The sequence below is a fragment of the Mixophyes fleayi genome, chromosome 12 (genome assembly GCF_038048845.1).
Source record: "Mixophyes fleayi isolate aMixFle1 chromosome 12, aMixFle1.hap1, whole genome shotgun sequence".
NCBI classification, from domain to species: Eukaryota; Metazoa; Chordata; class Amphibia; order Anura; family Limnodynastidae; genus Mixophyes; species Mixophyes fleayi.
Window position 1 is genome coordinate 78,552,563 of NC_134413.1, and position 13,799 is coordinate 78,566,361.

General features: G+C 42.1%; 1 protein-coding gene and 1 long non-coding RNA gene across 2 annotated transcripts in view; both read left to right on the forward strand.

The window, feature by feature from the left end:
• Window positions 1-13,799, forward strand: part of LOC142108566 (NACHT, LRR and PYD domains-containing protein 12-like) — a 154,417-nt gene that overhangs the window by 118,697 nt on the left and 21,921 nt on the right. The gene's annotated exons all lie outside the window — the stretch shown is intronic.
• On the forward strand, window positions 2,991-11,715 carry LOC142108567 (uncharacterized). Its single transcript, XR_012680174.1, has 3 exons — window positions 2,991-3,081; window positions 7,686-7,850; window positions 11,551-11,715. It is a non-coding gene; the product is annotated as an uncharacterized LOC142108567 (long non-coding RNA).

Here is a 13,799-nt window from a genome sequence, read left to right on the forward strand (position 1 = left end):
GGAATAAGAGATAACCAGTCCCTGAGGATACTTGACCTGTCTAATAATTGTCTAAAAGGTCCTGACTTCTATGATTTGGCGACAACTCTATCTAGGGAGACATGCAGGATAGAGGAATTACTGTGAGTATAACATTATCGAGACGTGGGGAATTGTGGTATGCGGTTAACAGAGAGTACTGGTGAGGTCTCTGATGTGAGTACTGGTTATGGTATTTTTTCAATTAATGCTGAATTAATTTTGAGAGACCATGGGGGTATTTACTAAACTGCGGGTTTGAAAAAAATTGGAGATGTTGCCTTTAGCAACCAATCAGATTCTAGCTGTCATTTTGTAGAATGTACTAAATAAACGATAACTAGAATGTGATTGGATGTTATAGGCAACATCTCCACTTTTTCTATATATCTTTTTTTTTTTAAAGGCTGATTCTGCTGTCATGGTTGTGGGGCTTGTTATAGTTTCATTAAAGGACCCATCTCTGTCCATCCACACAAAAATAATAGTTATAACTTTAAAGGCTTTGTTGTACATTAGATCATGTGGTATACATTTTGATATGACCTTATGGGCTTTACAATGTGGGCAAAGTGGCAAAGTATTCCGGACTTAACAGTCAATATTTGTATTGCACTTGGGAACAGACCATTCTCCAAAGTTTTCTTGGACTTTCAATATTTTTTTCCCATCTTTTTGGCCGTGAACATTGATTATGTTCTATGAAGATGGAAGCAAAATAACTGTTAACGTCAGACTAAGGAAGAAATTACACGTTGAGAACCATAAAGATTGAGTGAGAAGCTAGGACTACAGTGTATCCTATAGGCAGGGCCGGTGCAAGGTTGCCCGGCACCCTAGGCAAAGCTTAAGATTGCCGCCCCCCCCCCCCCCCCCCAAATAAAAAAAATTCTAATTTCCCAGCCACTAACACACTTAAAAATAATAACTCTTACCTCCTCTTGGCTGGCTACAATGCAGTCCAGATGTCTGACGCAGCACTGATGTCTGATGCAGAATGCTGTCCAGGCTTCACTGCTACCCAGGAGCAAACACAGGATATCTAGAGGGGAGGCTCCAAATGCCGGACTTCAGAACAAAACAAATGAAAGAAAAAAAACATGACATCACTCACCTGTTACACACTGACATGTACCCCGCTGCCCACCAACTTCACTCACACATGCCCATCTGCCCACTAGCTGTACTCACATATATCACCCCTTGCCCATCAGCTTGTGTCACATATGCCAGCCGCATAATACCAGCTTTACTCACATGCCCCCCTGCCCACTACTTGGCTCTCCTCTGTTGCTGTCTATTAATGTATTCTGTAGATGATATATTAAATATACGAACACATGCAAATAAATAGAGAAAGGTAATCTAAATGACAGATAATCCTGACTGTTCTATTTTATTTGCATTTGTTAATGTATTCTGCAGATGTAAAATTAATTATACTGATAGAGGGCAACAAAGGAGAGCCAAATAGAGGGCAAATAGTAATACACATAAATGGTTCCTTAACTATCCTAGAGTAGCCCCAGCAAGGTGAATTAAAGCTGTGCTTCATTATGCATCGCTGCATTTTGTCACGGCACTATTTTAGTATAAAGACCCCATAGTCTCTAACTCAAGGACATTTCTAAGTGTAATCCCCCGTCTCCCTATTTTCTCCAGCCTCCTCCTCCCCCCCCAATTTTCTGTAGCATCCATTCTCCCCCCTTTCTGTAGCCTCCATTCCCCCCCTTTGTATAGCCTCCATTCTCCCCCCCCTTTGTATAGCCTCCATTCTCCCCCTTTCTATAGCCTCCATTCTCCCCCTTTCTATAGCCTCCATTCTCCCCCTTTGTATAGCCTCCATTCTCCCCCTTTGTATAGCCTCCATTCTCCCCCTTTGTATAGCCTCCATTCTCCCCCTTTGTATAGCCTCCATTCTCCCCCCCTTTATAAAGCCTCCATTCTCCCCCTTTGTATAGCCTCCATTATCCCCCTTTGTATAGCCTCCATTCTCCCCTCTTTGTATAGCCTCCATTCTCCCCCCTTTGTATAGCCTCCATTCTCCCTCCTTACTGTAGCTTCCATTCCCCTCTTTCTGTAGCTTCCGTTCTCCCCCCTATGTATAGCATCCGTCCCCCGTCCCCTCCTGTGATCTGTAGCCTCCTCTTTCCTGTACTCACCTTAACTTCTTCATTTTCCTTCCTTTCTCTTTTTCCTCGCTTCTGTCTTCTTTCTCGTTTCTGTCTTCTTTCTCTGTCTCCTCTACACTGGCAGCGTTGTGCGTCGTGACGTCACGACGCTTCCAGGCGCCGGGTAAATTTTAAAATGCGGTGCTGCTACAGTGCAGCACCGCATTATAGCGATCGAGCGGGCGGGCGGGCGAGCGGGCGGGCGAGAGCATTTATTTAATTATCACTGGGTCCCCCTTTTCAGTGCCGCCCTCCAGAGCCCGGCGCCCTAGGCAACTGCCTAACGTTGCCTAATGGGAGCGCCGGGCCTGCCTATAGGTTCATTGCATAGGGTACTTGACACAGGGGCAATATGGTGACGCCCAGTGCCTTTATGTGCATTTTTAAAATACTTTGCCTATATTGAATTTGTAGCCCGCGGAGTCGATCTGTGCCTTTAAATTCCACCAGCTGCAAACAAGGGTGCGTGTACATGACAACAAGACTGCACCGAAATCTATTTCTTGAAACAGATGTCCTTGGTGGCATCAAATACACTTATTTTTCACAGAGTTGGGGTTGCATTGTCTTATATTTCATGGATTAGGTTGTTTAGGGTGCAGAATGCAGTGTATGGTAACTTAAAATGAATAATGCTGATTAAGCACTAATGTTGTAAAGGTAGTAATTTAATTTTGACTTAAAATTCTAAATCTAAATATTTGATGATTTTCTCTTACAGTTTGAATGGCAATATGCTGACAGACAGTTCCTGCTCCCAGCTGGCATGTGGAATAAATAATAACCGGTCCCTGAGGAAACTTGATCTGTCTAATAACAATCTGGAAGGTCCTCAGTTCTTTGATTTGGCAACAGCTCTGTCCAGTGAGACATGCCGAATAGAGGAATTACTGTGAGTGTAACAGGGATGAGACATGTGGGAGATTATATTCATGTATGAGATAAACAAATTGCTGGTGAGGTGTCTGATCATTTGCAAGTACAATTTATGGTATTTGTTTTTAAAATTAATGCAGCATTATATTTGAGAAAACATGTCTACAAGGGAGAAAGGACATCTATAGTTTCTCCTATTTTCACAGCACACACCCCATACTCAAATGGAGAATTGCCCTGTTGTCTCTGTCTTCCAATCAGCAAGTAATCTGCTAACCAGTGACATCCGCTCTACATATTATGCACTGAACCCACCAGCCTGCCCCTTCCATTACTGACCTTCATACCTGCTCCGAGGCACCTAACAATCTCTCCTCCTATCACCATCTCCCTGAACTCCCTACAATGCACCCATCTGCAAGAACGCCTCCACTGCAGCCCCTGGTGGCCTGAGTGGCAATTAAATGGGATCCTTGTTGCCCAGGTTGGCCCCAGGGAGTCTCGGGAGGGGGCAAGACTTGGTGAATCGCATCATCTTGGCCCCACCCCATGATGTAATGATGCAAACTGATCCAGAAAGAATCGCATCATGGAGGCTCAAAATGGGGGAGAATTGTCAGCTCTCCCCGGGAGACCTACCCGAAATTCAAGATGCTCACGGACATTCCTGGAGAGTTGGCAAATATGATATTTATGCTTTCTCCACGCATCACAGTCCTGCACAGTACTTATAAATTAACAGCAAGTTGAACACTAGCCACTGCTGCTGGGAGCAGTAGTTCCATTGACTTATCTTGGGAGGGGGCAGGGTTTGGTGAATCACATCATTTTGGCCCCACCCCATGATGTAATGATGCAAGCTGATTCCCGAAGAATCGCATCATGGAGGTTCAAAATGTGGGAGAATTGTACAGTACTTAGAAATGAACAGCAAGTTGCATACCAGCCTCTGCTGCTGAGAGCAGTAGTTCCACAAACATCTCACAGGCCGTCTCACACAGGCTGCTCAAAATAATTCATCTCACCTGATTGCAGTCATGCAGATAGTCACCTCAGATCCTGTAGGACCTCCATCCCAATGCCCAGGGACTCTCCTGTTGCATGACATGCAAACATTCCCTTATTCAGAAACGTCATACCAGCCACACTCCCAAATAGGCACTCTGGGGCCTAACTACACAATACTATATGCGTTACACCATTCACCACCTAACTGAATCAGAAGCAACAAGTAACTGTCATCTCTCACATAGATCCTATTAGATACATTTACTGCTGACAAACCCCATGCCTGGTTGCAGATATAATATATAATATATGTATATATATATATATATATATATATATATATTTATATATATATATATACACACAAGTTAACCCGTGCATGATACTCATGCATTCTAGTCAAATCAAGCTACTTAAGGTGTTAAAAAGGTTCTTGTCATGCATTTGGGCCATAGCCCAGGCCTCAACCACCAACCACTCCCCACTGTCACCCCCGGCAACCACCAACCACTCCCCACTGTCACCCCCGGCAACCACCAACCACTCCCCACTGTCACCCCCGGCAACCACCAACCACTCCCAACTGTCACTTCTCCTTCAAGAAATATATATATATATTTTTTAAATCTTTATAAACACTTTTCACAATTAACAAATTAAATTAACAAATTAAAAACATCTTAGTATACCAAATTTCAGCCCTTTCTGAATTTTTTTTTCACACACACACTAAGAATTTAGTAGGTCAATGTATAACTCTGCCCAGCAGGTGGCGCTGCAGCTTGGTTTTATTTTTTACACACACACACACACACACACACACACACACACACACACACACACACACACACACAGACTAACACACGCCACTAGACATTTATATTATAGATATATATATATAACATGTCGTAGACTGCTAGTGTCACACTGCACATAGGGAGCTGGTTTGGTCAATTATTAAATTGAAAGGCTCTCAGTCATGATTGTAGTGCTGGCAGGGACAGCAGGGGAAGCGTTTGAGTAATTACTCTTACAGACAATCTATTGAGGACATCAGGAAGAGAATACATAGAGGATTGTCAGATATGACCAGAATGTCTTTGACTTGCCCCCTACTTAGAACTGGGCTATGAGTGAGGTTAGGTAAAATCAGCTGTAATTCTGGGGTAAGAAATTACAGAGGGTGTAGAGGTTACAGATGTGAATTTTTTCCCATTGGCTAATGAATCGGCTATACATCATTATCATATCATTACTATCACCCTGTAGAACTATATGGTAGCGCATATTTAATAAAAGTACTGTGCTTGCAGCAAACTCGGAGATATATATATATATAGTCCCTTTGCGGAAATCCTTCCCACTTTTTTTAATCAGAGTTTTGTATTTTATTTGCAAGGATTAATTGTTAATGTTTTGTTTCTTACTCTCTTGAGCAATACTCACTGCATAGTTTCTTTATTTGGCGTTCTTTCGCAAGATATCTGGTGAGGACCATAGCTCGCATCACAATGTTGGGGGTGCCGTCATCGACTTGCCAGTTTTCTTGCCTTTTATTTATCTGCTGGAGATTGGCTTTTAGAAAATGCCCAGTGGGCTGATCAAGACGATTTAAAAAAAGGATGAACTTCTTGCCCTAAACTTTGTGAGTTTAGGTCGTCTCACCATTCTTGAATGGGGTCTGAGTTTATTATATATGGTTAACTGTGATTACCTTTTATCTACATTTACCTATGCTGTTTTATGGTAAAGGCTAAATAGTCCAAGGGGGGAATTCAATTCTCCGTGTTGTTCTTTACTACCTGCATTATTGCCGTTATTACAGTAATTTCAACACTGATTTTTGCTCACAGCTCACAAAATCCTGGTTAAAATTACTGTAGTAACGGTAATTGAGCGCGGCACAATGCTGAGAATTGACCCCTCCCCCCCTAGAGCACGCAGAGTCAGACAGGTGAGATATATTGCCCACCTGTGTGTGGTTTGGAAATCTTTTGCATATACTGAATTTGTGATTTATGGACTTGGAATCTATCTTTATCTTGGAACAGGTCCTCGGTGACATCAAATATCCTTATTTTTTTTCGCAGGGTTGGTGTTGCATTATCTTTCATATTTCATGGATCTGAATGAGTTTAGTTATGATTAAAGATGTTCACTGACCCCCGTGTTTTGGTTTTGGCTTTGGTTTTGGATCTGGATTAACTTCGTGTTTTGGTTTTTGTTTTGGATCTCTATTTTTCTTCTAAAATCCCAATTTCTTTCTAAAATCACATAAATTGGAACTTTTTTGTTCATACATTATTATTAACCTCATTAAGATTAATTTCCAATCATTTCCAGTCAATTTTTGGCAAGTGACAAGAACACTGATCCCCCCCTGTTTCTGTATGAGCAATGGCACTGGAGACTGGAGAGTGACAAGAACACTGCTACCCCTGTTTCTGTGTGAGCAATGGCACTGAGCAATGGCACTGGAGACTGGAGAGTGACAAGAACACTGCTACCCCTGTTTCTGTGTGAGCAATGTCACTGGAGACTGGAGAGTGACAAGAACACTGCTACCCCTGTATCTGTGTGAGCAATGGCACTGAGCAATGGCACTGGAGACTGGAGAGTGACAAGAGCACTGCTACCCCTGTTTCTGTGTGAGCAATGGCACTGGAGAGTGACAAGAACACTGCTACCCCTGTTTCTGTGTGAGCAATGGCACTGAGCAATGTCACTGGAGAATGGAGAGTGACAAGAACACTGCTACCCCTGTATCTGTGTGAGCAATGGCACTGGAGACTGGAGAGTGACAAGAACACTGCTACCCCTGTTTCTGTGTGAGCAATGTCACTGACCAATGTCACTGGAGACTGGAGAATGACAAGAACACTGCTACCCCTGTATCTGTGTGAGCAATGGCACTGGAGACTGGAGAGTGACAAGAACACTGCTACCCCTGTTTCTGTGTGAGCAATGGCACTGGAGACTGGAGAGTGACAAGAACACTGCTACCCCTGTTTCTGTGTGAGCAATGGCACTGGAGACTGGAGAGTGACAAGAACACTGCTACCCCTGTTTCTGTGTGAGCAATGGCACTGGAGACTGGAGAGTGACAAGAACACTGCTACCCCTGTTTCTGTGTGAGCAATGGCACTGAGCAATGTCACTGGAGACTGGAGAGTGACAAGAACACTGCTACCCCTGTTTCTGTGTGAGCAATGGCACTGAGCAATGTCACTGGAGACTTGAGAGTGACAAGAACACTGCTACCCCTGTTTCTGTGTGAGCAATGGCACTGGATCTCCTGGGGAGGGAGGTACTTATGGAATCCAAAACCCACGAGATCCGACAACGCAACTATGATGTTTTGCCTCGTTTCAGATCAGAGGATGTGCGAAAGTACCGAGCCGGCTCTTGAGCCTCCTCGGATCCCCTAAGTTCGGGTGGGCTCGGTTTTCAGAAAAGCATCTCTAGTTATGATGCAGAAGAATGCGGTGTATGCTGAATAATGCTGATTAGGCACTAATCTTGGAAAACTAGTCAAGACAAGTAATTTTTTTTTTCTCCTAGTAACATTGGGGGAAAATATAAATATATTCTTATTCTGATTTTCTCTTGCAGTTTGAGCGGCAATATGCTAACAGACAGTTCCTGCTTCATGCTGGCATATGGAATACAAGATAACCAGTCCCTGAGGATCCTTGATCTGTCTAATAATAATCTGGAAGGTCCTTTGTTCTATGACTTGCCACTGTCCAGTCCAAGATGCCGGATAGAGGAATTACTGTGAGTATAGCAGATCTGTACCGGAATGAGACATGTGCGATAAACCGAGAGTACTGGTGAGGTGTCTAACATTTGTGAGTACTATTTCTGGTGTTTTTTTTAATAATGTTGCATTTATTTTGGGAAAACATGTCTATAAGGGAGAAAGGACATATATATATTTAATTAAACCAGATTCTCACTATTTTTACTACATAAAATCAAGGCTCAGTTGTATTCCACAAACAGGGTATTGTCAATAGACACACTTGGAGAAGTCATTTGCTAACCAGTGACATCTGCTTTCATCATCATCAACATTTATTTATATAGCGCCAGCAAATTCCGTAGCACTTTACAATTGGGAACAAACGTTAATAAAACAATGGGTAATACATACAGAGAGAGAGGTAAGAGGGCGCTGCTCGCAAGCTTACAATCTATGGGACCATCTGAAAACTGTGTACCGATCCCACCAGTCTGCCACTCCCATCACCTGCCTAAGGGATCCCCAATGCTGTCCCTCTTCCCTGCCCCAGAGCACCTCATCATCTCTTCCCTTATCACCATCTCCCTGAACTCCCCCAAATACACCCACTCACCCCTCGGCAACACCACCACTAAGACATTTTCCTCCAAATTCCTCCAACCCCTGTGCCTGGGAGCAGAAACAGTATTGAGCAAGGCCGTATTTTGCAATCTGTGTCACTTTACCTATGGAGCTAGTGTTGTGAATGATTGCATTGAAAGGCTATCTTCTTTTCTTCATGACTGTAGTACTAGCAGATGGAAGATTCAAAGTAAATTAGAATAATCCCTTGGGGCAGTGGACCAGTTTTACTGGGGCTTTACTTAATGGTTGTGTGCAAGAGTTGGCACACAATTAGAATCCCATGGGTGGATCATCAACTAACAGAAATCCAGTCTAGTTCTTACTCAGAGGCTTGTCTTCAGCTCTCAAACAGATCCGTTCATTTGGGCATGAAAAATCCTGTGGAAAATGCTCTTGATCTTCTAGGCCATGCAGTTCACGCATTCTGATTCTAGAGTGTTCCAGATTGAGCTTATTTTGAAATGGAACTAGTTTCACATTCACTTGACCGGCCAATTTATCAAACTGTTTCTGAAGATACACCACTGTCTCCTTTGGTAGCTCAGAGTAGACAACCTCAACAAGAGCCATCCCTTTGCCATTTGGTATTGGAAAATCGGACTACAAATTCCAGCCTTCAATGATGAGAGCTGTCACTCTTTAATGTGGGTTCAAGGTCTTTGGTCTCCAGTGTAAGCCAGGCTTTCAATTAAATATGCTAGCTAGAACTAAGAGCGGTGCTAAGGGACATCTTCGATTTTGGGAGAAAACCCATAAAGATTCCATCAGATAGTGGCACAGTAGTGGCATCAGGCGGAAAAAGGAACTCCCTTGTGATGGCAGAAACCAACATGATCATGCATTGGATGGAACTAAAAGTTTCAGCATTGTCAGCTGTGTTTTATTTCAGAAGAGGATGGCATTGCAAATTACCATATGCTTCAAGAGGATAGAGCTGTCCTTTGAACAAAGTCATCCTTTTAGTGTAAGGTAGTTTCTATGTTTCATTTAAAACAGGAGATTGTGTTTCTGGCATTGCACCAAGACCAATCTTCAGAAGAAGAGGCTTTTCTTCACTCCTTTGGACTTGTTAGTACTCTAACAATTTAATCTGATGAGCTCTGGTTTCATATATGATGCCCAAAAGAGAGGTTGGTTTCCTTTAAGTAAACAATTTCTAGATGGATGACTTTGGTGATCCAATATGCTTTCAATGTAAACGGGGAAGCTGTTCCATACAGTTTAGTAGCATACGCTACCAGATCTGTGGGCACCTTCTATGCTGCATGCCATGGAGCCACAGCAGAGTAGCTCTGTTGGGCAGGCCCCTGGTTGTTGGCTCATAAATTTAGGAAGTTTTATAAGTTAAATATTTATGCATCAAAATATGCTAGTTTTGGATAAAAGGTGTATCACTATGCTAGTCCTGAGAATACCCACCCATGTGGGCAGCTTTGGGACGTTCCATAGTCTGTGTCCCCAGTAGGATGTAAGAGAGTATGTGATTTGTGTACGTACATTAAATCCTTTACTCTGAATCCATTGGGGGACATTGTGTGCCCACCCTTGTTCTAGTTTGTTTTTTCGGGAATGTTGTTTCTCCCTCTCTCTTCATTCGTTCCTCTGTTCTTTCCTGTGGGGTTTGCTTAGAAAGAGAACTGCGTTCCCATCAAGGAGTGGATATAGAAGCGGGGGGAGATGTTTCAGACTTGGTAAAGAAAATTTAAGGCACTAAATTCCTACCAGGGCCTTTCATGCTTCATGTTCAGTGTCCCCCAATGGATTCAGAGAAAAGAAATTAACGCAGGTAAAAAAAATCCATGTGTAACACCGATAATAATTTAGATTAAATAAATAGTATGAAAAAATAGTTAGAAAATGCATAAATCAGTGGATTCCAAACTTTCTCAGGTCAAGGCACCCTTAGGGTCGACCATACATTTTTCAAGGCACCCCTAAGTCAAAATAATTACAAGCTAGCCCTCTCATCTTACTTACCACTGGTCCTGGCCCTGGCACCCTTGTGAGACCAACACGGCACCCCAGGGATCCGCAGTGCACAGTTTGCGAACCACTGGTGTAAATACAAGAACAAGCTAAAGAAAAATAAACTAATTACAAAATCAAACTATTAAATAAACATCTAAACTTGTTTGCATTAAACTAAAAACAATTAGAAATAGTACCACCAATATTCTTGTATATATTTAGATAATGGAATATGGGTTGCAATCCTTCATAACGGCTTTATACTAATCATATATATAGAACTTAGAAAAGAGCATATATAATAATATACCAACACAACATATCTCTTAGTAGGAGCCATTAAGTAGTCCCAAAATGGTAAGAGATGTAATACTCTCTTAAAATAGTGCAGTAATGATTTAAATATGTACTAATTATGGACACGAGTATCCCATCCACTTGTGGAGTTGCTGACACAGCTCTTCAGTTCAGGTCTCAACAATGTTTAACACATATCCTTCACATAATGAGATACTTAAATCTGAAAACGATCAAGCTCATCCCATATTAGCAGCCGTATCAATCAGTCCACATTGTACTGTATCTGATAACCAACTCCAGCAGATTCCTGATAACTCGTACTTTCTTAACAGATTTCTCTGCTCCCAAATCATTCTTATTGGCTGCTGTCTTTGCTGAATTGCCCATACAGGTACTCCTCACTTAACGACCGAGTTCCGTTCCTACGACTAGGTCGTTAAGCGAATTGGTCGCTAAGTGAGTACAGTACTGTTATATGCACCTACATGTATTGTAATCATTTTTATTGATTCTGAATGAAGAAATAGACTAAAGAAAACTGTATTTTGTTAGTTTGCTTTACATTACATAACACTGCATAACAGAAAATAAACATGTGTACAGTAAAGCTCTACAAACAGCAACAATTATAACAATGAGGACCCAGGGAGAACCTGGTCGTAACTCCGAGTGGTCATTAAATGGGTAGGTTGTTAAGTGAGGAATACCTGTATATTACATTACATGGGTCATGAGCTTGTGATCTCAATGTTATACTGTACAGATATAATGCACATACACTGATTGTACCACGATGATCTGGTGGCTCTGTATAACATTATTTATTCTGATTTTCTACAGCTTAAGGAATACTGGCCTAACAGAGGCTTCTTGTTGTAAGTTGGCTCCTTCAATATGTAATAACCGGTCCCTGAGGAAACTTGACCTGTCTGATAATAATCTGGATGGTCCTCACTTCAGTGACTTGGTGACAGCTCTGTCCAGTCCTACCTGTTGGATAGAGGAATTACTGTGAGTACAACAGATTTATTTGTGGCTGAGACATGTACAGAAAGTGTTGAGCACTGAACTAGACGTGAGAAAAAGCATAGCTTTCCAACGATTTCACTCAATGACCTGGTGGAAAGAACAATGCCGTAATGTAGTCCATGTCAACCAATCAGATGACATCTCTCATTAGCCCGAGGGCATTAGACTACTAAAAGCTGACATCCGATAGGTTGCTAAGGTTTACAACATATCATTGCTCTTTGCACCATTAAACCCCATAGTTTTGGGTGACCTCACATGGAGATGGCAAACTGTAACTACAGAGTGTTAGAAATAGCAGGTTCTCCAGCTCTTCAGCCTTACTGAGCTTTAGTTTAAAATTCATTTTTATCACATCGCCACCATCACCATTTATTGATATAGCGAGGTAGCGTATCGGTAAATACGATATTCTGATTTGAAATTACTGGTGACAGTGATCATTAGTACATCCAATAGCATCATTTCACCACTAAATGGATAGGAGAATATACCATTTACCATCCACAAGAGCAAATTATAAATAAAAGGATTAGTTATATTTCTAAGATAGGTAGAGTTCATTCTTTCCCGTTAGTGTCCTTTCCATGTTCTTCACCCTGAACCTATTCCATCTCTTACTCCTCCATTTGCCTCTTCCACCTAGCCCACCTCCATGTGGACATTATCTTTGATCCTCCTGGTTCTATCTCCTAATTCCTTGATCACGTTGCCACCTGGCTCCCTCGCTTTCTCTCCTCTGATTTTCTCTCCCTCATCTTTAGGGAATTTAATATCCCTATAGACAATCCTTCTGACCCTGCTGCTTCCAAACTTCTCCTCTTCCCTTGATCTATCTCAATAGACCTCATCTCCCTTCCACCACAGTGGTCTTTTCCCATCTCTGTACTGTACAAGGCTATCGTTTCCTCCCAGTCCTCCAAACCCCATCCCTTTGCCATCTTCAACTCCCTCTTCTCCCCTCCCATTTCCATCCTCTCTCTCTGCTATCGACTTTGTTATCCACTTTAACTCCAAAAGTGAGTCCATCATCTCCTTCAATCGGTCCCTTCAAACTTCTCTAATCGGTTGTTTACAGCCGCCTCATCGCCTTTCTCTCATCTCAATTCCTCCTTGACCTAGTCCAGTCTGCATTTCGGTCCCTCAATTCCCCTGTAAGTACCGTCAGTAAAGTCACTAATGACCTTCCCTTAGCTAACTCTAAGGGACATTTCTCCCTTCTAATATCTGCACAACACAATCTTATATTGTACTGTTCAACAACCATTGCCAAAATCTTGGAGCAAATTGAGTCATATGCAGGGGCAAACGCAGGATTTGTAGAGGGGGGTTTCCACACCACGCCGTCAGTGGGCGTGACCAGCATGCATGGGGGCGTAGCTATAATTTTATACAGTGCTTGGTTGCTCTCCAACTCTTCCTAACTACTGTTAGGTGCACTCAGCTCTCCCTTTTCAAGCAGAGCTGTGTGAAGGGGGAGCAGGGTCCAGCCACCTCAATTATACAGTGCCCCAGGCTTGGAGGGGGGTTTCCAGGCACTGGGACCCCCCTCGGTTTACCTATGATGTGGCACCACTAAAGAGGATTTTACTCTTTACCTAGACCATTTTGTGACATTGTAATAGTTGTAAGAAAGGAATATAAAAATGTATAATATATAAGGATATATGGACACCCTCTACCAAATCCTGCACCAAGCACCTTATTTTGCAAGAGATACAAAATATGTTTATTTGAGTACGTGAATGTACTCAATGAATTGAGTGCAATTTAATGAAGTGAACATCCAGCAAAAAGTTGCATATGGGAAATTCAGATAATTACACAGACCCATCATTACGTGTTAAGCTAGTTTGCAGGAAATTAACATATTTACATTATTAAAATATTTGAATGTTGAAAATGTAAGCTGCATTTTTCAATGATCTTGTGATCTCACTGTTGTACAGCTCAGATAAATTGCACATACACATTCTGATTGTTCCACAATTCATGATTTGGTGGCTCTTTCTAAAAAAAAAAATGTATTCTCCATTTCTACAGCTTGAGTTATACTGGTT